A 23,535-nucleotide genomic window follows, 5' to 3' on the forward strand; every position below is an offset into this window, starting at 1 on the left:
TCTGCTGAGCCATTCTTATCTGATCATGAAGACTGTTGGTTACAATTGTCATACAGGGATTTCGGCTGAGTGCATCTGCATGCTGCATCTTCGATCCTGGTCGATGTTCAACTTCATAGTCAAATTGATCCAAAAACAAAACCCAGCGAGCCACTTTAGGTGTCAAATCCCTTTTCCTCAATGTCGCTTCAAATGCTTGACAGTCTGTAACAATCTTAAAATGAATTCCATACAAATAGATACGAAATTTCTTTAATCCTTCTATTATTGCCAATGCTTCCAACTCATAACTCGAGTACTTACATTCAGCATCACTCGTTCTTTTGCTCATGTAATATACGGGATGCCATCCATCTATGTGCAGCTGAAGCAGTATAGCAGAATATGCAATGGAGGATGCATCAGTGTGTAGTTCTGTGGGTAATTTAGCATCATATATTTTCAACACCGGACCTTCTCCAAGTCTTTTCTTCAAATTTTCAAAAGCAATGAGCTGCTCATCTTCAAGCTTGAAAGATGAGTCCTTCCGTAACAAGTCTGTGAGTGGCTTCGCCACCATTGCGTAGTTTTCAATATACTTTCTAAAATATGAGGTCAGCCCGAGAAAGCTGCGTACCTGCTTTACTGAAGTCGGCTTAGGAAAGCGTAGAACAGCATCAATTTTCTCTGGAGTAGGTCTAACCTCACCATTCTTTATTCTATGACCCAAGTATTCAATTTCTTGACTTATCAAATTTGCTTTCTTCCAGTTGATTTCTAGTCCATATTCCTCTGCGATTAAAAGCACGCTTTTAAGTCGTTGGACAGCCTGGGCCTCATCTTTAGCTGGAATCAACAGATCGTCGATGAATATCATAAGTTCACCCTTTACTAACAGATCCCTGAATATTATTGAGATAAATCTCATGAAATATTTGGGACATATTGATAGTCCGAATGGAGCACGCAAAAATTCAAACTGGCCATGGTGGGTAACAAAAGATGTATAAGGAATCGAATCCTCACTTATTTTCAAGTGAAAGAATCCGTTTTTCAGGTCTAGCACACTGTACACCTTAGCATCTTTCAGCTTATCAATTAGATCCTCAATGATAGGCAAAGGGAATTCATCTTTTACAATTTTCTTATTTAACATTCTATAATCAATACATACACGGGTGGAACCATCCTTTTTCTTCGCAAGCACCAGGGGACTACTATATTCAGAATAACTCACCCTAATGATTCCATTGTCTAACCACTCAGACACCTGTTGCTCCACTATGTCTTGCTCTATAAGTGATAATCTGCGAGGTCGTTGGACCACAGGGACGTCGTCCTTCAGTACTATCTTCAGTTGTAGTGGCACCTCCTTGACTTGTTGAGGCTTGTAGTTTTCCACACATTGGATCACCTCTTGTCTTAAATTATGATCTGCCATGGGACCTACAACAGAATCAACAGAACACGTATTGCTAACATAACAACCTAACTGAGTCCACTCTTTATTGACAAACCTCACAGATCCTCCATTCATCATTACTGTAACATTATTCAGAAATTCTTGCCCGATTATCGCATCATACGGAACAAAATTCCTACTTATTACATGAAATATTACATTATCGTAGTATTGTCCATCGATACACAAACGCAGCTGGCATTTCCCAGACGATCGGACGGTTGTTAGTCCGATTCCTGAAAGTGTGATGTCATCTTGTTCACATTCCGGACTACCAATCGCGTCGTAAACGTCCGAGGCTAGGATGTTCACATCACTTCCCGAATCTATTAACGTTTTTACGCTGTGTCCACCTATTTTAGCCGTCAATATCGGTTTCTTCAATGATTTACAGTGTTTGTTTACCACTTGCATAACTTCACTCACTGACAGATCGTCGCTGTCACTGTCATTATGACTGCCATAGACAACCGAGGCCATCTTGGATTCGTCGTTCACCGTTCGCCCGCCCGGAGCGCCACCGTCGTCCGCTGGAGTGAAGTTAGCCGCGTCACTGCTCACCGTTCCGAACATCGCTCTCTTCGCCGAAATTGCGTTTTGCTGTTGGTAGCCTTGCCTTGCCTTTCCGAAGTTGCCCGACGACTCACGATGTTTCACGACAGCTGGATTCTTCGTGACTTGGGTACATGTCGAACCAACATGGCCGAATTCATTGCACTTGAAGCATTTTAGGCCTTTATTCTTGTGTGGGCAGTTGGCAGATGCATGACCCACGTCGCCACAGCCGTAACACCTGATGCGCCGGTGACCTTGCCGCCCTTGCTGCTGCTTGGATGACTCCGCTTCATTTCTTGGCACTGACGATTTTTGCATCTTACTCACGATGGTTTCGTAGATCTTCAGCTTTTCTTTCAGATCGGAGTAAGTGGTTACGCCGTACAGCATCATCTTGTTTGTCTCGATGTCAACAATTCCGTCCACTATATATTTGATGGCAACGTAATCCGGCATCTTGCCACGTTTGCCCAGCTCTTTCATAATCAACATGTAGTCGAGGCATGTTTCATCCACTCGCCTCTTTCTAGCGCTCATGAGCTCGTGGATGGCCTTTACATCGACCGTATCTGGGAATTCTTTAGTTATTGCGGCCTTCAAATCGTCCCAGCTCTTGAATGGACGTTCAGCTCGGAGCCATAGTTGCGCAGTGCCCGTAAGCGACCGTCGCGCCACCAGTAGCTGCTGCAACGGGGACCAACCAAATATTTCGGCGTTGCTCTCGACGTCTTCGACCCAACGCGTCACGGGATAGGTGCTATCCCTCCCGCTATATCTAGGTACCAACTCCGCCGTCATTTGCAACATATGGGTCGGGTTATGTGGGATGCTGTCTTCAGCACAGTCTTCGTAATCGTCTTGCCGGCTTTTGCGTCGCTCTTTACCGTAGTTCGGCATGTTTTCGTCGTTGATTCCGTCTGAATCACACACCGGTACAATGGCGTCGTAATGGCGTAGTCGTTGAACACGCGTGCTCGTACTTTTGAGATGGGATTTTCCCGCGAAGTACACCGTCCACCGCGAAGATAACTATCCCGGACGAGCCCCCAAAATTTGTAGGGACGGGGCTTCGCAAGGAAATGCACTTTCTTCAATGATACGTTTATTTTTCTTCAATTTAATACAGAGCTACAACTTTGTCCGTAACCGTCGTGCCGCCATGTTCCTTTCTTCCTTCCCTCTCACTCACTCCTATCGCTCTGTCGTTCACTCAGTGTTGCAATCCTACATAAACATACAAAAAAAATAATAAAAGGTGATTCTATAACCAAGTGTTTTAATCACATTCGACGGTTAAGAATCAATACCATATATCTCAAGTTTTGGCGGTTTTCACTTTTTAATGCCAATAGATTTAAAGTCCAATTTGGCACAGGTTGTTCACACTCCTATCTCAATATTCACAGTATTTCCAAAGTTATTTGCTATAGAAATACCACCTATGTTAAGAGCACGAAAAATTTTCTGCCAATATTGTCTATCTCTCCTCAAATAATTATAGAAAAGTGGTAAAAAGTTACTTTATTCAGTATTTTTTACTTTCATTGTGCAGTAGACGTGTTTCATTACATGTTTAGCGTGTGAGAACTTGATAATGGTAAGTTTAAAATCAGAAATACATGAGATAAAGTTGACAAAATGTTCACAACTTTAACTAATAGTACTTTTATTCAAAAGGCGATAGAGCGGAACCTAGGATATTCGCAAGAGACAACTCTATTAAGCCAAGCCAGCTCACTAAGTTAAAGACGGTGTACGGTAGTGTGACCGAGGTTCTGGGTGAGACTGAGAGGTTTTACAGGCATACCTTGGTCACCAAACCTGTTAATATGTAAGCCACAGATCCAAGAGCTGAGCTAACTCGACACTGTACCGAAGATATCCCGGATATCAGCCTTAGCTCGGTTAGGATGACTCTCAAACAGCTTAAGAACAACAAGGCACCAGGTGATGACGGAATAAAATCGGAACATCTGAACGCGATTGGAACACCGATACTGATGATCCTTCAGAGGCTTTTAATTTCGTCTTACCCGAGGGAATAGCGCCAGAGGCATAGAACAGAACCATGGTGGTGCTTTTCTTCAAGAAGGGAGATAACACCTTACTGAAGAATTACAGACCCATCTCCCTACTGCGCCATGTCTACAAGCTGTTTTCAAGAGTCATCACGAATCGTCTCACGCGAAGGTTTGATGACTTTAAGCCTCCCAAGCACAAGCCAATTTTCGCAAAGACCACATCCATACGCTGTGGCAGGTTGTACAGAAGACCGAGGAGTATAAGTTGCCCTTTGCTTGGCGTTCGTGGACTTCGATTCGATCGAGACTTGGGCATTGCTGTAGTCTCTCCAGTGGTGCCGTATCGACTATCGGTACATCGAGGTGCTTGTACAAAATGCTTCCAAACTCCAGAATTGGAAAGGATTCTGCATAAATATAAATTAATGGCGAGTAGGTACATCACTCACCTTCGGTTTGCCGAAAATATTATGGTCATTCGCTGGAAGACCTCTACACAATGTTTAAAGACCTTAATCGAGTTTCCCAACAGGTAGGTCTTCGGATGAAAATGTTTTAACGTAAAACACAATTAATAAATAACACTGGTCAACAAAAAAAATAAAATTGTTTGCTTCCTGTGATTTTTTTTCTGTTTCTATCTCAAATTGACGCATATTTTTTTAAATATGGCAACAGTTTTTCTCTAACAGCTTTTGTTTTTAAGTTATAGCTATCTACCTTCATTTAATATTTTTACTTAGATTTTTGATTTAATTGGACAAAAAAAAATATTTTGTTGGTGTTTTCGATATTGCTTCGTTATGAAGATGTTGTGTGCTTAATCCAGATTGCTTCTGCTATGTTTGTGGTAAATATAATATTTGAAAAATGTCGAAAACCTCTATCGGAATTCATGAAAACTGCGTAACATCGACACTTTAAAATAAATATTTGAAATAAATTAATCAAGACCACAAACGGGTTATTTGTGTTCTGAGAATAGGTAACTTACTTTAGGCCAACAAGGGGGCTACCCAAAATTCCCGTTTCATGTGTATCTGGAATAGTCGTAACAAACAAAAGCATTGGTTACAAAAATTTTGACCAGTGCGGCTTCCCGCACACACAACTTTTTGCTTTTCAGCTAAAGTTGATACAAACTATTTTATAAACATGCCTTTAGTTAGCCAAGACCATATCACCGTACTTCCACCACTTTATATTAACCTCGGCATCTTGAAACAGTCTGTGAAGGCGCTTGACAAAAGTAACGAATGTTATAATTTTCTTTCATGAAAGTTTTCAGGATTAAGCACGGAAAACTTGAATGTTGGTAATCTTTGATGGAACTCACATTAGGCAACTGGTAAATGATCATAATTTTAAGAAATCAATGACTGAAGTCCAGTCCTAAGCTTAGAATTCATTTTTTTGGTTATAAGTAATTTCCTAAGCAAAAAGAAATTGTTGAGAGCATGCTATCCAACTTGCAAGAGCTAGGGTGCAACATGGGCATAAAAATACACTTCATGTACTCGCATTAACATCGATTTCCACAATATGTAGGTGAGTTTAGTGAGGAGCAGGATAAAAGATGTCATTAGAATTTTCGGACAATGGAAGAAGGTTATCAGGGGCGGTGGTGATCATATACTCGTATGAATGGCAGACCATTGCTGGAATTTGCAACGAGATCTACTCAAACTTGTCTATTCAAAGAAATCATATAAAAAATCATTTGCTAGTGTTCAATAGATATTTTATCAACACAATGTATAATTTTTCGTATTTTTTTGTCAAAATAATAAAACTCTATATTTTAAAAAGTAAAGCTGTTGACGATCTCCCAGTATTTTTTTCATAATCAGGGCCATAGAAACACCCAATAACAGAAAAAAAAAATAAGGGAAAAAAAACATGTGTTGACCAGTGTAATAATAAGTTTCGCTACACACCTTCGCATCACTCTCTATTGTTAAACGGCTCCAGTGGAAACGCAGCTTAACAAATAGTTTAATTACCTACTTATGGTATTTAAATATATGATGTATTTATTAACTAATCTATTCATCAACTAATCTAGTCATTAATTAATTTATTTATTAAGTAATCTATTTCTAATGACTTATTACAAGTATAAAAGGTAGTGTTAGTGCTGTTTCGAATCATTCAGTCTTGTGTTTGTGAATCGACAGCAATCATGAAGGTGTTGGCATTATTGGTGAGTTGATATTTTCTTCTTAATTTGTTACAAACGATAGATTACATTGAAAAACTACTTTGCAAAGTCTTTTGTTGACCGCAAAATACTGAGTATCTAACATTGTTTACGTTTTACTTCAAAAACTCATTGGTCATTTCTCAAAAACATCTACAGTAGAATCCCCTAGCAGTTTCTATCTTCAAACAGGATTTTTCTATAACATTTATTTTTCTCTCTAGATCGTCGTAGCTGTGGTCTGCGTGGCCATCGAAGCGAGGCCCAGGGCCCAGGGCCCGTACAATGATCGCGAACCAGGATCACTGTCGAACATGTACTTGCAAATAAATGAATTGTTAAAACCGGAAAATATTGAGGAGTACCTGTCGGACCCTGACACTATGTTTGTTAAATGATGTCAAGTCAACTGTTTGTTTTTACTCTGATTTTAATAAATAGAAGAAATATATTCTAAAAAACAACGATGTCAAGTAGTTTTTTTATTTTATTCTTATTTATTTATTAATTTATCTGAATTTCTAATTTATTAAATTAATATATGTGTTTTCTATGTATAATATTGTTGTCTATAATACCCACACACATAGTACAAGCTTTGTTTAGTTAGTTTGGGACTAGCGGCGCAGTGTATCCTTACTAAATGGGCCAAATTATGACGTCACTTTTTGAACAATTTGAATTTGAACTTTCCACACTCCCGCAGCACAATTTTTCTTCAGTACAGTCAGTTTAAACTAGGCAAAATTTTTATTTTGAAATTTTTTTTGGGAATTATGTATTTTTTTCATCCAAGCTGGAGCAGCTGGTTTTGTAATTTTGATAAAAATTTAGAGAAGCATTATTCAGGGTTACAAAACAAAAAAAAATTGAAAAAGTGAAGATTTGTGGCAACACGAGTAAAAAGGCCGTCGCGTCACCGAGAGTAGAATTTTTTATTTTTTTTTAAAATGCCTATTATTTTCACGAAATGCCACATAGATTTTTTTTTATATTTTTCTGATAACCAGCATAATTTGCCTCAACACCCAGTTCTGGCTTGACGTTGAATTACGGGACACCCTGTATAGCCTATAATTATTTCCCTCCCTCCATAGTAATTTCCCTCCAGGTGGCATTACAAAATTCCACCCTGTATAGTTGGTAACGTTGGATAGAGCTCATAAAGCACTTTCAGGATCAGTAACCAGTTATTGAATATCTTGCATAGTTTTTAATATTATGTGGTTTTTCTAAATGTATGGAAGCTATAAACATTGTTTTTTTTTCCCCGCCACTGTGAACTTGTTTTGATCGACTTATACTTGAGATCAATGTCGGAACGTCAGTCGGAAATAAGACATCGTACAGATCGGAGCTCTTGCTCTCTGTGATTTTTGTAATAAGTAATCAATAAAGTGTGAAAGTGCTGCTCGTCTATCATTTTGTCTGGTTGTTATTACATTAATTAAAAAATAAATAACTAATTGACATTGTCATCTCATAATAAATTACCATTACTACTTAAAAAAAAAATTGACATTGTTGTTGTAGAATATACAGGGTGGAAACGTTAAGTGATCTCCCTCGATTATTTTTAAACTACACAAGATATCGAAAAACTGATTACTGATACTGAAAGTGCTTCATGAGCTCTTTCATACGGTACCAGTAATAGGTTACAGAATAAACTGGATCTATCAAAAAAGTCAATGTTTATAGCTTCCATACATTTAGAAAAACCACATAATATTAAAAAACTATGCAAGATATTCAATAACCGCTAAACTCGAGGCTGAGGCCTGACTCACGCTGCTGCCGGCCGCCGTTACACCGGGGCGAGCGCGATGAGTAATGTAAATAGACCGTTCCGGTGACAATTTAAGTTTTTGAAATGTTTATGCTTGTAAATTGAGAACCGTTTCACATTTTGATACACTTTTTGCACCACTGTATAGCCTGCTTAATTGTCTACACAACTGTATATAGTGTCACTTAAAACTTTAATTTTTTCACTATGAAATTTGATGAGAAGTGCAGAGCAAGTACCTAGTAACGTGCCTGATTTCAACGACCGCCGCGAGCGAACCCCATACCGACCATTGTGTAGTTGAGGCAACGCCTGTAATTCCTTAGTATAAATTGAACCGATTTTCTATATAAAAGGCGGCGCAGGTGCCTTTTACGTAACTCATAATTATTTACGTACTGGCATAATACATTAGATATACATACTTATCATAAGTTCATGTTCTTGGAAATAATCTAATCAATTTAGATTTTGAGCTTTCGTAATGTATTTTCAGCACGTGTTCGTTTCGTAGGTAAGCAAGTGTAATGACGTAATGTAGTAAGTAATTAAGTTTAATGCGTACTTGAAAGGTTTGACATTAATTACATATACATATTTTAATATTAGAAATCTTTTTCAATAATTACTTACATTAATTTAAATTGGAGTGCAGAACACTAAATACTGATGTTGATGGAGAATGGATCTCCATTCTCTACTATCCATACCATCTACTTTAGTTAATAGAATTAAAAGCTTTTCTCAATACTTACAAAGAACAAAAGAGACAGTACCTACAACATTTTTTTGGACTCGCATTATTTTCGAAGAAAATCAAATTGACGAATTCCTGTTCCTGTGTAATTTACTTTCTATACCTTGGTCCCCATCCAATGAGGGCTATCGTTTTTATACCTAACAGTTGGCATCCCTGGCGATTGACAGGACCTTACTCTACAGTGGCGCCATCTTGATGAGTGCAAATGCGATAGTCCTCGTACCTCTTTAGCGCTCACCAGTTGGTGCTACTGTCTTCGCTACTAGCAAGTGACAGGACCTTACTCTACAGTGGCGCTAACTGGCGAGCGGTAAAACGATGGCCCTCATTGCTCGGCCTCAGGCCTCACGTATGATGAAGCCCTGAAAGTTGTATAAGCCATTACAGGGTGTCCCCGCGGGGTTCCGTGACAGCTGTTATCGACCGGGGTCAAGGTCGGACTATGAGCTATTGATGCCACCCGCCGGTCGTCAGTTGTTTTACCAAGTTATTGTGGTTAGTTGTACAGTATTTGTGGTTGGTTAAACATTGACAGGTTAAATTGGTAGGATAAAATTAATGGGAGATTGTAATGTCTCTCGTTTTGGTTTAGAAGTCCTAATTCAAATCACGATTATATGTAATACTTTTGGCTAGATCTGCCTCTTTCTTTTTCTTCTTCATAAAATATCTTAGAACACTGTCATGTGTGCATGAGTCAGAATGATGCATTTATATTTTTTAACTCTTTGAATATTTGATCCATCCCTCAAATTTTTCAACATGCGACATTTTTCAAGAGCTAAATGGATACATTACAGTAGGCGTAGTTCGTATTTTACAAAACTTAATACTGATTCATTTCAATCCTGCATTTATTTGCAAATAAATATTATAAAAAAATTGTCACCGAGACTAATTTATTACTTAAAAATATTCCCTTATAAATTACTAAAAAATATTCCCTTCTATTTACTTATTACGTTAAACATGATACTTACCTAGCTTTAGTCAATTTAAATTCAAATATTACTCTCAGAATTTACATAATACTTCTCCAACGGCAGCCACTAATCCTCCGAGAATCTTCAGATCCTCCATCTTGATACAGAACTATCAATACACATTTGAATACGAGGCGAATGAGCTTAACCCAATTGTATGGCCCTCATAAATAGTCATAACAAGCAATTTCACACGCGTACCACGAAGTCCTGTCGCAACCAGTCGGCGACAGTTGCTGTCGTTTATCGCTAAACTTCCATACAAACCGCGCGACGTTGCCAGCGATTGTTGCGCGATATTTTGTGGAGCTGTTTCATGGTAACGGCTTAGTTTAGAATAACTAACAAATAATCTTGTCTAATTGGCTCCCAAAGGGTTGGGGTCTTGGGGTGTATGTAGTAGATATAGATATGGGTCGAAGGAGGCGCGGCCAAATCGAAACCGTACAACAGTACACGATATGCTTCCAAGATTCCTTGGTTTGAATCTCGGAGATTTGCGGTCAAACTGGGTTTCAGGATTAGGCAAAACTAGTTTTACAGTCAAATATGTTTAACGTAGATCTAGATACGTGTTCTTTAGTTTTGATTGTTGGACTTTCTCAAGACCCAGAACTCTAGGTACTTTGATTCTCAAATGAGTCGCATAAATTCCACCAGGGAACATGATTATCAGAAAATATATTATTATTCTGTGCTTTAGAGGGCACGTTAAAATATTGGTCCGATTGAGATTTGTGTCTATGGCGGTTCATAAAGGCTGACACGAATTTACTGATCATAAGATTTTAAATTCTAATTTTACCCAAGAAAATCCAATTTCAAATGTAATAAAAAACACGATTAATATTCCTTTTCCTTCAATGTGTTCCTGAAAGTAATAAACAAAAACAAGGAAAAACCCCAGTTTTTCGTAATCAAAAGTTTCTTCGAACAATTTATTGTGTTATCAATTTATTGACAAGCGAATATAGAATTGTTTTGCTTCAGTTTACTCAGCTTCAGCAAAATCCAATTTGTGAGCGGTTTAAAATGAAAAAGTATTGCAATGATAATAAACTCATCTTTTATTACAAAATAGAAATTGCTTTGAATAACAGAAATAGCAGTGTTCTTTCAACTAATATATTTGATTATTTTGGCGCAAATTGGTTATTCGACAAATCCAAATTAAAGAATAAATAATTAAAACTTCAATCAATTGAACATTTAGATTTTTATTTGCTTTGAATTGAGAATGATAAAATAAAATAGTGACGTCACGGTAATGGCTTGTTTTTCCATAAAAATCGAGTTTTAAAAGCTCATATAAAGTACATACGCCAATTGATTGCTGGTATCAAAATAAATAAATAAAATAAAAGATTAGGGGTACCTACATATTATTTGGTCGAACAGTCAATGCGATACAAACCAGCTTCTTTTGCAAACTAGAAAACTACTCAAAAGAGGTATTATACCATATAGAGCCAGGTATTTCTGTCTGCAGACAGTTCAATCATAAAAGCTGCGGAGCCTGGTCCTTTCAGAAGGACTTTCGGCTGGAAACTGAATAGTTTTGAGTCAGCCCCATCCTTTGACCAATTAGCCTGCTGATACCAATCTAGCTCAGTGCTCTGTGCCGTGTCTCGCAACGGGTTTGGCCACAACGGGAATAAAACAGCCAATCCAATTTACTAAAATTCAAAAGCGAGTTGAAATTCTTATTTTGGCAACAAATGCAGTCCATGTTATGTAATTAATTTTTGCCTTTATCTGATTCATTCAAGAAAGTAAAATTACACTTTCTAAGACGTCCAAAAGTCTTATTCAGATAGGTACTTAAAAAAATGCGTTTATTATGACTTTCATGAAATGCTTTCTTGGATAACGAAAATTATTGCGTGTAGTCGGCCTATGTATGTTAGCAGAAAACTTTCAATATTTAAACATTGTAGACTAGAATGTGACGAATACCTACTTATGATTCTGGGAGAGTCACGCCCGTTTACACCATGAATCCCTAATTTTTAAGTGATTCCTATGGTATCACATAACGGGAATTTTGTTTTCGAAGGGGTCACTTAAAAATTAGGGCTTGATGGTGAAAACGGGCATCAGTCAATTTCCTTTGCTAAAAATTTGTAATATTTTCTTTAAAATTTAAATTTCTGAATTGCTCTTCTGTCTGTCCTGTAGCAAGTTTCCGATCTGCTCTCAAACAGGCAAGTTCGGCGCGTGTAATCACTACGATAGGTACTCATGATGGATCGTTCGCCGTTGTTTGATAGCAACCTTCTTCAACAATCTTTTTTTTTAGATTATAACTAGCGGCCGCCCGCGACTTCGTACGCGTGGATCCCGTTTTACCCCCTTTTCCCGAATTTTCTTTGCTATAAACTTCACGGAGCCCGAGACCTTTCCAACGAATGCAAAACCGTGGAAATCGGTTCGTGCGTTCTGGAGTTATAGCGTCAGGGAGGAAAACCGGACTTATTTTTATATAGTAGATAATTATAAAAATTAATAATTGGATAAATTTTAATCACCCACACTAATTTTCAATTTTAGTGATACAACCCAAATCACTACTGGCAGCAGAAATTAATTGATAAGTTGGAGAAACTTAATAATTCGTCTCACCCGTAAATTCTTTTCATCGGACTTAACGTCATTTAATGCTGTTATGCTTGGCTGAGGCCCGCATAACAGACGTAATAACCCATCTTTAAAAAGGTGGAGAAAAAATCAAGAAGTAAATAATAATAATAATTTCAAATTACATTGTAAAAAGAAAGAATTAAAAATAAGAAAGAAAAATGAATAAAGGAATAATAATAATAATAAATCTTTGGACAATTTCACCCAAAGCCCCAAAGTAATAACTTATCTTATTAACATTATTGTTACTCAAATATAGCATTATGGTGTAATATAATGTGTTTTACATCTACAGTAACCAGGAGTACACAATAATTATGTTTAACAATTTGTAGTATCAATCATTATAAGAATACCAAAAATATACCACAATATGTTCAATGGTATAACTGGCTGCTTTACTTAATTCCAATTAGATAAATGTTTTAAGTTATCTCATCTTGTAGTACTTACTCAGCATCAAGAAAGAAACATCATGATGCTAAAACTGGTTTACACAACACAGACCTTAGCTTCAATTTACTTGAATAAAACCAATTATTAATTGTTCTCCAAAATAATGCCAAGAGGTTACTCGGGCATGATCACCAAACTTATTTAATTAATCTGACCATATTCTTTCTATTCTTTACAGATTTTAAATCTCAACAGGTTATTCTTCGCAGAATGTAAACATGAACAAATGAACACCGTTCAATTTAATTTACTTTACTAAAATAGTTTATTAGGCATTGCAATTAAAGTGAGCACATACCATAGCTTTCACACACATTCCTGGCATTATCAGTAAAGACTGACAATACCTATAACATTTGATGCATCATTCATTTCCATGCATTATTTTGCTCAAAAAGGCAATGTGTTAATATTGTTGCTGTTGGAATAATCGATAATAATTTATAATAATAAATCGTACCTGCTCTGGGGCCATCGTTAGTCAAATTGTTCACCACTTACGTGACCACAAGCCAAGTTACGGAGGGAGTATCTTCATAATTTGCGTCATCATTTCTCGTACTTAAATACTTTTCTGCATCTCACACCTTTGTCAGCGTGGTTTCCTCATCATGTTCATTTATAATCATAGAATCTTGGGCGTTTTGTGTTAATATTCGTGACAAATAACACAAAACATTGGTCACCTGGAACACTTTGAAATCACGTTACTATCATAGGTTTCAGATCTCACTTCTGAACTATTAGAGGCCGGTAGATCTATTCTCATAAATAAAACACTGGATACTTAACTTTCACATTATATTGCCTTATTTTAGACACAATTCATCACTTAGCACAAAAGCGCGCGGAGTCGTCTCCGCGCGTCCCTCTATTCTGACGTTTGATTCTCGCATAACATTGACATAACGTCGATGTCACTATGACAGCAGCTCATTGGCTATAACGATACCGCTATTTTAACGTTTTATATTTTTCACAATTAACATTACCTACTTAGGGGCCGTCCATATATTACGTCATTCTAAATTAGGGGGGGGGGGGGGTTGGTCTGCGGATGGCGGTAAATGATAGAGGGGGGGGGGGGGGGGGGTGTTTCGAAATTGACGTCATTCGTATTTATTTATTTATAGTTTATTGTTCACGTACAAAAAGATTATTTCTAAAAAGAAATTTCTTCCAGCACACCTAGTAACACAAATGTGAGAGGCGGCTAAGGCGCGTACAATACTAAAATAACTCATAATAAACATACAAAAAAAATAATAAAAGGTGATTCTATAACCAAGTGTTTTAATCACATTCGACGGTTAAGAATCAATACCATATATCTCAAGTTTTGGCGGTTTTCACTTTTTAATGCCAATAGATTTAAAGTCCAATTTGGCACAGGTTGTTCACACTCCTATCTCAATATTCACAGTATTTCCAAAGTTATTTGCTATAGAAATACCACCTATGTTAAGAGCACGAAAAATTTTCTGCCAATATTGTCTATCTCTCCTCAAATAATTATAGAAAAGTGGTAAAAAGTTACTTTATTCAGTATTTTTTACTTTCATTGTGCAGTAGACGTGTTTCATTACATGTTTAGCGTGTGAGAACTTGATAATGGTAAGTTTAAAATCAGAAATACATGAGATAAAGTTGACAAAATGTTCACAACTTTAACTAATAGTACTTTTATTCAAAAGGCGATAGAGCGGAACCTAGGATATTCGCAAGAGACAACTCTATTAAGCCAAGCCAGCTCACTAAGTTAAAGACGGTGTACGGTAGTGTGACCGAGGTTCTGGGTGAGACTGAGAGGTTTTACAGGCATACCTTGGTCACCAAACCTGTTAATATGTAAGCCACAGATCCAAGAGCTGAGCTAACTCGACACTGTACCGAAGATATCCCGGATATCAGCCTTAGCTCGGTTAGGATGACTCTCAAACAGCTTAAGAACAACAAGGCACCAGGTGATGACGGAATAAAATCGGAACATCTGAACGCGATTGGAACACCGATACTGATGATCCTTCAGAGGCTTTTAATTTCGTCTTACCCGAGGGAATAGCGCCAGAGGCATAGAACAGAACCATGGTGGTGCTTTTCTTCAAGAAGGGAGATAACACCTTACTGAAGAATTACAGACCCATCTCCCTACTGCGCCATGTCTACAAGCTGTTTTCAAGAGTCATCACGAATCGTCTCACGCGAAGGTTTGATGACTTTAAGCCTCCCAAGCACAAGCCAATTTTCGCAAAGACCACATCCATACGCTGTGGCAGGTTGTACAGAAGACCGAGGAGTATAAGTTGCCCTTTGCTTGGCGTTCGTGGACTTCGATTCGATCGAGACTTGGGCATTGCTGTAGTCTCTCCAGTGGTGCCGTATCGACTATCGGTACATCGAGGTGCTTGTACAAAATGCTTCCAAACTCCAGAATTGGAAAGGATTCTGCATAAATATAAATTAATGGCGAGTAGGTACATCACTCACCTTCGGTTTGCCGAAAATATTATGGTCATTCGCTGGAAGACCTCTACACAATGTTTAAAGACCTTAATCGAGTTTCCCAACAGGTAGGTCTTCGGATGAAAATGTTTTAACGTAAAACACAATTAATAAATAACACTGGTCAACAAAAAAAATAAAATTGTTTGCTTCCTGTGATTTTTTTTCTGTTTCTATCTCAAATTGACGCATATTTTTTTAAATATGGCAACAGTTTTTCTCTAACAGCTTTTGTTTTTAAGTTATAGCTATCTACCTTCATTTAATATTTTTACTTAGATTTTTGATTTAATTGGACAAAAAAAAATATTTTGTTGGTGTTTTCGATATTGCTTCGTTATGAAGATGTTGTGTGCTTAATCCAGATTGCTTCTGCTATGTTTGTGGTAAATATAATATTTGAAAAATGTCGAAAACCTCTATCGGATTTCATGAAAACTGCGTAACATCGACACTTTAAAATAAATATTTGAAATAAATTAATCAAGACCACAAACGGGTTATTTGTGTTCTGAGAATAGGTAACTTACTTTAGGCCAACAAGGGGGCTACCCAAAATTCCCGTTTCATGTGTATCTGGAATAGTCGTAACAAACAAAAGCATTGGTTACAAAAATTTTGACCAGTGCGGCTTCCCGCACACACAACTTTTTGCTTTTCAGCTAAAGTTGATACAAACTATTTTATAAACATGCCTTTAGTTAGCCAAGACCATATCACCGTACTTCCACCACTTTATATTAACCTCGGCATCTTGAAACAGTCTGTGAAGGCGCTTGACAAAAGTAACGAATGTTATAATTTTCTTTCATGAAAGTTTTCAGGATTAAGCACGGAAAACTTGAATGTTGGTAATCTTTGATGGAACTCACATTAGGCAACTGGTAAATGATCATAATTTTAAGAAATCAATGACTGAAGTCCAGTCCTAAGCTTAGAATTCATTTTTTTGGTTATAAGTAATTTCCTAAGCAAAAAGAAATTGTTGAGAGCATGCTATCCAACTTGCAAGAGCTAGGGTGCAACATGGGCATAAAAATACACTTCATGTACTCGCATTAACATCGATTTCCACAATATGTGGGTGAGTTTAGTGAGGAGCAGGATAAAAGATGTCATTAGAATTTTCGGACAATGGAAGAAGGTTATCAGGGGCGGTGGTGATCATATACTCGTATGAATGGCAGACCATTGCTGGAATTTGCAACGAGATCTACTCAAACTTGTCTATTCAAAGAAATCATATAAAAAATCATTTGCTAGTGTTCAATAGATATTTTATCAACACAATGTATAATTTTTCGTATTTTTTTGTCAAAATAATAAAACTCTATATTTTAAAAAGTAAAGCTGTTGACGATCTCCCAGTATTTTTTTCATAATCAGGGCCATAGAAACACCCAATAACAGAAAAAAAAAATAAGGGAAAAAAAACATGTGTTGACCAGTGTAATAATAAGTTTCGCTACACACCTTCGCATCACTCTCTATTGTTAAACGGCTCCAGTGGAAACGCAGCTTAACAAATAGTTTAATTACCTACTTATGGTATTTAAATATATGATGTATTTATTAACTTATCTATTCATCAACTAATCTAGTCATTAATTAATTTATTTATTAAGTAATCTATTTCTAATGACTTATTACAAGTATAAAAGGTAGTGTTAGTGCTGTTTCGAATCATTCAGTCTTGTGTTTGTGAATCGACAGCAATCATGAAGGTGTTGGCATTATTGGTGAGTTGATATTTTCTTCTTAATTTGTTACAAACGATAGATTACATTGAAAAACTACTTTGCAAAGTCTTTTGTTGACCGCAAAATACTGAGTATCTAACATTGTTTACGTTTTACTTCAAAAACTCATTGGTCATTTCTCAAAAACATCTACAGTAGAATCCCCTAGCAGTTTCTATCTTCAAACAGGATTTTTCTATAACATTTATTTTTCTCTCTAGATCGTCGTAGCTGTGGTCTGCGTGGCCATCGAAGCGAGGCCCAGGGCCCAGGGCCCGTACAATGATCGCGAACCAGGATCGCTGTCGAACATGTACTTGCAAATAAATGAATTGTTAAAACCGGAAAATATTGAGGAGTACCTGTCGGACCCTGACACTATGTTTGTTAAATGATGTCAAGTCAACTGTTTATTTTTACTCTGATTTTAATAAATAGAAGAAATATATTCTAAAAAACAACGATGTCAAGTAGTTTTTTTATTTTATTCTTATTTATTTATTAATTTATCTGAATTTCTAATTTATTAAATTAATATATGTGTTTTCTATGTATAATATTGTTGTCTATAATACCCACACACATAGTACAAGCTTTGTTTAGTTTGGGACTAGCGGCGCAGTGTATCCTTACTAAATGGGCCAAATTATGACGTCACTTTTTGAACAATTTGAATTTGAACTTTCCACACTCCCGCAGCACAATTTTTCTTCAGTACAGTCAGTTTAAACTAGGCAAAATTTTTATTTTGAATTTTTTTTTTTGGGAATTATGTATTTTTTTCATCCAAGCTGGAGCAGCTGGTTTTGTAATTTTGATAAAAATTTAGAGAAGCATTATTCAGGGTTACAAAACAAAAAAAAATTGGAAAAAGTGAAGATTTGTGGCAACACGAGTAAAAAGGCCGTCGCGTCACCGAGAGTAGATTTTTTTTTTTTAAATGCCTATTATTTTGACGAAATGCCACATAGATTTTTTTTTATATTTTTCTGATAACCAGCATAATTTGCCTCAACACCCAGTTCTGGCTTGACGTTGAATTATGGGACACCCTGTATAGCCTATAATTATTTCCCTCCCTCCATAGTAATTTCCCTCCAGGTGGCATTACAAAATTCCACCCTGTATAGTTGGATAGAGCTCATAAAGCACTTTCAGGATCAGTAACCAGTTATTGAATATCTTGCATAGTTTTTAATATTATGTGGTTTTTCTAAATGTATGGAAGCTATAAACATTGATTTTTTTCCCCGCCACTGTGAACTTGTTTTGATCGACTTATACTTGAGATCAATGTCGGAACGTCAGTCGGAAATAAGACATCGTACAAATCGGAGCTCTTGCTCTCTGTGATTTTTGTAATAAGTAATCAATAAAGTGTGAAAATGCTGCTCGTCTATCATTTTGTCTGGTTGTTATTACATTAATTAAAAAATAAATAACTAATTGACATTGTCATCTCATAATAAAACTACTTAAAAAAAAATTTACGTTGTTGTTGTAGAATATACAGGGTGGAAACGTTAAGTGATCTCCCTCGATTATTTTTAAACTATACAAGATATCGAAAAACTGATTACTGATACTGAAAGTGCTTCATAAGCTCTTTCATACGGTACCAGTAATAGGTTACAGAATAAACTGGATCTATCAAAAAATGCAATGTTTATAGCTTCCATACATTTAGAAAAACCACATAATATTAAAAAACTATGCAAGATATTCAATAACCGCTAAACTCGAGGCTGAGGCCTGACTCACGCTGCTGCCGGCCGCCGTTACACCGGGGCGAGCGCGATGAGTAATGTAAATAGACCGTTCCGGTGACAATTTAAGTTTTTGAAATGTTTTTGCTTGTAGATTGAGAACCGTTTCACATTTTGATACACTTTTTGCACCACTGTATAGCCTGCTTAATTGTCTACACAACTGTATATAGTGTCACTTAAAACTTTAATTTTTTCACTATGAAATTTGATGAGCAGTGCAGAGCAAGTAGTAACGTGCCTGATTTCAACGACCGCCGCGACCGAACCCCATACCGACCATTATGTAGTTGAGGCAACGCCTGTAATTCAGTATAAATTGAACCGATTTTCTATATAAAAGGCGGCGCAGGTGCCTTTTACGTAACTCATAATTATTTACGTACTGGCGAAAATTGGGTTATTGCGTGGATTCGGCCTATGGCTGTTAGCAGAAAACTTTCAATATTTAAACATTGTAGACTATAAATAGTCTGGTCTGCGAGCACGTAGAATTTTGTCCAATGACCCCAAGCTACCCATCCTTATCACTCGCGCGTAATTATGTTGCTGTCGCGCTCGCACATTCACTGCGGGCGGGCACTCACCGTTGCACAGTCGCGACAGCAATATAATTGCGTACGCGCGAGCGATAAGGATGGATAGCTGTGGATCATTGGACAAAATTCTACGTGCTCACTGACCGGGCTTTAGAATGTGACGAATATTTATGATTCTGGGAGAGTGAGTCAATTTCCTTTGCTGGAAAAAAATTGTATTTTTTTCTTTAAAATTTAAAATTTCTGAATTGCTCTTCTGTCTGTCCTGTAGCAAGTTTCCGATCTGCTCTCAAACAGACAAGTTCGGTGTAATCACTGCGATACTCATGATGGATCGCTCGCCGTTGTTTAATCGCAACGCGTTAGGGAATATGGACTTTACTTAGTTGTACAGAGATATCAGATTTGAATACATTTTTGTTGCGATGACGCTCTTATTTGAAATACAGACGAAGGCTTGTCAAACGAATTCGAATGCGAATCGGGCCATTTTTGAATTCGTGACGCAATACGGATGGGACGGTCTGCGTCAAACCCGTCTGCACATAACAGAGTTATTTAGATTAGTTTAACACATTGATTAGTGAAACCCCATTTTAGATTAGTTGTATGTAAAAAGTAACTTAAAAAAATGCTGTCTTCTTTTTAAAACGATTTGAGACATTTTTCTAAAACCTGTCAAATACCCTATTGTTTACCGTTGAAGCGTGTTGCGTCAGATTTCTATTAAAATATTATTGTGTATTCATTATTTTTGTATTTTGTTTCAGGTACCGTCAAAACCAGAGTCTGAGTGCGAGTGTATGTGACATTCTTAACGCGATGAATAAGTATGTATTACACATAAGAGAAAATAAACAAACGGTTCTAAGTTTCTAGCATTTAGACATGTTTTTTAATGCATACAAAATAATATAGGTAGGTAGGTATTATTTACCAAAGCGTTTCATACTACCTAAGGCTTTATAAAACTGCCTACGAGCATTGGAGCTATAATTGGAAAACTAACAACCTAGATGAATAGAGGTCTTTCAGGTGCCAGCTTTTGATGCCAAACCCTCCATCAATTTATTTTAACCGCTTGAACAAAATTGAGAAGCTTTCCAATCTTTTATGTTACAGTCTGTATAAAATATCGTTTTGAAATTAAAGTAGATTCTAGCCAAATGAATCATGCTATGGATATTATTGTTTTGAAGGCAAATATAGCCAAATAACAAGGGTTAGTCTATAATAACGATACAACTGAAAAGTAACAATCGTTTTTCAGGATTTTGATCTCATTCTTAATCATTCATTCATTAATTTTGGACTGACTCTAATTTATTTTAATGGATACATCCAAAGTCCAAACGCATCAAATATTCAAATTGCACCAAAGTTTCTTACAAATAGAGGCTTGTTCCCAAGGAGACATCCCGTTTTTTGCAGGAACTGCTTTTTGCAGAATCCCGTTTAGTAGTAAGACTATAGGTACGTGTTTTAATATTAACGTTCACACGAACATCTCCTAGCAGTGCCGTTAAAACCGATCCGTTCGAATCCGTAATTTGAACTTCAAACACGCATATCCAGTTTTGCGCAATACTGGATCCCCATAACTGGATGACCGTGGGAAAGACCCCTAACGATTTCAGATCAAACAATTTCATACCATCCACACCTCCCATCTCCCATCAAAGTTTGAACCTCAAGCCCTTATCCCCATAAAACGGCTCATTCCCCACTAGCGCTGTAAAAATAACACCTTCGTTTTATGGCGCACTTTCCCCTTCAGTCAGTCATTGGGTTATCACGAATCTGTGTAATGGCTTCGTATAATCAAACTATTTCGACCCACTTGATGTATTCAATGCTTATTCAAAATAGTATCGACACTCTGCAGAATTCAAATATTTTTAGCAGAAAAAGTTGTTAGCAGAGAGCTGTGCGCCGAAAAAGTAGTTCTGGTTTAGGAACTTTGGTTTGGTTACATAGTATTCGTCAGATATTTCCTAGATTTCCTGACTAGATTTAGACACTCACTGCACAATAATTTTTGACTGAAGTGCAACCTGATGTAATTTGGGTTTACGGACTTGTTCAGGTTTGGTTACATAGTCAGATATTTCCTAGCTAGACTTTTTGACTAGATTTAGAATAAGGAGTTCTTTTGAGTAAGTTGCGCACGTTTAGTTGTTTGACTTTATGTATGTAAGGTATTGTAATCCTGTACTGCTGGACAATTAAGTAAGTATTATCAGAGTAAATACAAATGAGTAGGTTATCTTCATAGAAACGCACCGAGCGCGGTTTGTATGTGAGCGCGCCAATAGCGTGTTAGCGGGGTGTTGCGCCGAATTTTGTCAGTGTGTGCGTGCGCGCCGCATACGTATTGGCGCGCTCACATACAAACCGCGCCCGGGGCGTTTCTATGAAGATAACCTACTCATTTGTATTTACTCTGGTCTTATATTCTTTGAAAATTTTAAAGTGACTTATTCAAGACCTCCGGTCACACGTTGTCGTCCCCAGCCATAATCATGTTCATTTGCCCGAGTGACACTTTTAGGTATTAGAATTTAGAAGGCTTCTTCCAAAGCCCATTCCCGCAAAACTTTTAGCACTACCACATCATTGACTTCGCGAACTACAAGGTTCAAAATTGCTTGCGTCTTTTTGCTTAACCTCAAGACGCCATATTAACTCCGCAAACTTTCCTTGAGGGTTCCGTTGGTGGAGTTCCTACCTGACCTCAAATTCAAATTCAAATTCAAATTCTTTATTGCTCCTCAGTTATAAACTGTAATTACACCTTTCGGAACTTTGATATTTGCTGTTATTATTCGGCTTTATTTCGCCGCATTACGGTTTGCTACATTTAATACATGAGTTCTTAGGTTATGCGTTAGATTTTGGCCATGTAGAGTTTAAAGATATATAGGTAAAGCTACATCGTAAGTGACACTAGTTAATTGATTTGCAATGCAGACTGATTGTTTTAAAGCGACCAAGAGATTCAAAATATTAAAAAAAATCGGTAAAAATGAAATGAAATAAAAATTGTTACCTACTGGCGCCCAACGTGTAGCAGTTTGGAATTCTTTTTATCTTGTTAACAGTTGAATACAGCGAAAATACTGCGAACAAATAAGCTCTATGTTATTGAACTATTTTATTTTTATTTTAAAAACAAATGAGCTAAACTGTGAGTGTGCGAGTATCACAATAATCGTGTACGTTTAACACGCTTAAAGTTATTTCGTTAGTAGTACGTTTGCTTTCGCACGTTCGTTCCACCGTATATTTGTCAAAGCTCGTCATTGCCTGCATTATATTTTACGTTTGTTTACTTCGCGCCATATTTGTCAGCACTCTTCCGCGTCATTACGCGTCATCATACACACACGTTCATCGGGACAGACTATCAATCTCGTACGTCAACGCCATCTCTCCAATCTGATTTAATTCGCCGGTGTTGCCGAGTTTTTGCCTAATTTCCTCCCCTTCTGCCCCCACTGCCCCCCCTCCCCCCACCATTATCATGTGTATCACTCGTTGGGCCTAGCTTAACGCGTTGTCAGGGACGTGAGTATTGCTTTCGGTAAAAACAAAATGGCAGATTAAAATTGCGGACGCGTTTTCGTGTCGCCATCATTTAAATAATGATTGTTCTGTCTGTGGCTGAGCGTTAAGTGAAATTATTTTTATGGCTGCATTGCCATAAACATTTAACATGGGTTTTATTTTTTTGATTAAAACGTTCCGGTGCTTTGTTGCAAGTATAGAGAACTTTCAAAATATTAAACTCTATGTTTGTAATACAAATAAATCAATTTTGTGGTAAAAAGTAGGTACCTAATAAGAAATAGGGAGCTGCTTTCGTGCATCTTGCATCTTTCCGCAACCATAGTTATTATTTAATTTATTGGTTGTAAATCATAACACGCGTGGTAAATTCACCAAAAGTTCAGTTAAAAGCAACATTTCAGTTAACATTTTTCCAGTGTCAGAACACAATTTATTATTATTTTCGTAATCATGGCCGAATTGGCGTCGGTCACGCCATTTCACGCGCCCATTTTGCTCGTCATTCGTATTATTTTAACCTTCTGTTTGAGGTATTGATTCTTTTGATGTCGTGGTTTAGTGTGGCGATGAATTT

The 23,535-nt window shown here is 37.1% G+C and overlaps 1 protein-coding gene across 1 annotated transcript in view; it reads left to right on the plus strand.

Moving 5' to 3' along the window:
- Positions 1 to 23,535, plus strand: part of LOC135084122 (calsyntenin-1) — a 361,325-nt gene that overhangs the window by 252,377 nt on the left and 85,413 nt on the right. The window lies entirely within an intron of this gene.

Source organism: Ostrinia nubilalis, chromosome 25 (assembly GCF_963855985.1).
Source record: "Ostrinia nubilalis chromosome 25, ilOstNubi1.1, whole genome shotgun sequence".
NCBI classification, from domain to species: domain Eukaryota; kingdom Metazoa; phylum Arthropoda; class Insecta; order Lepidoptera; family Crambidae; genus Ostrinia; species Ostrinia nubilalis.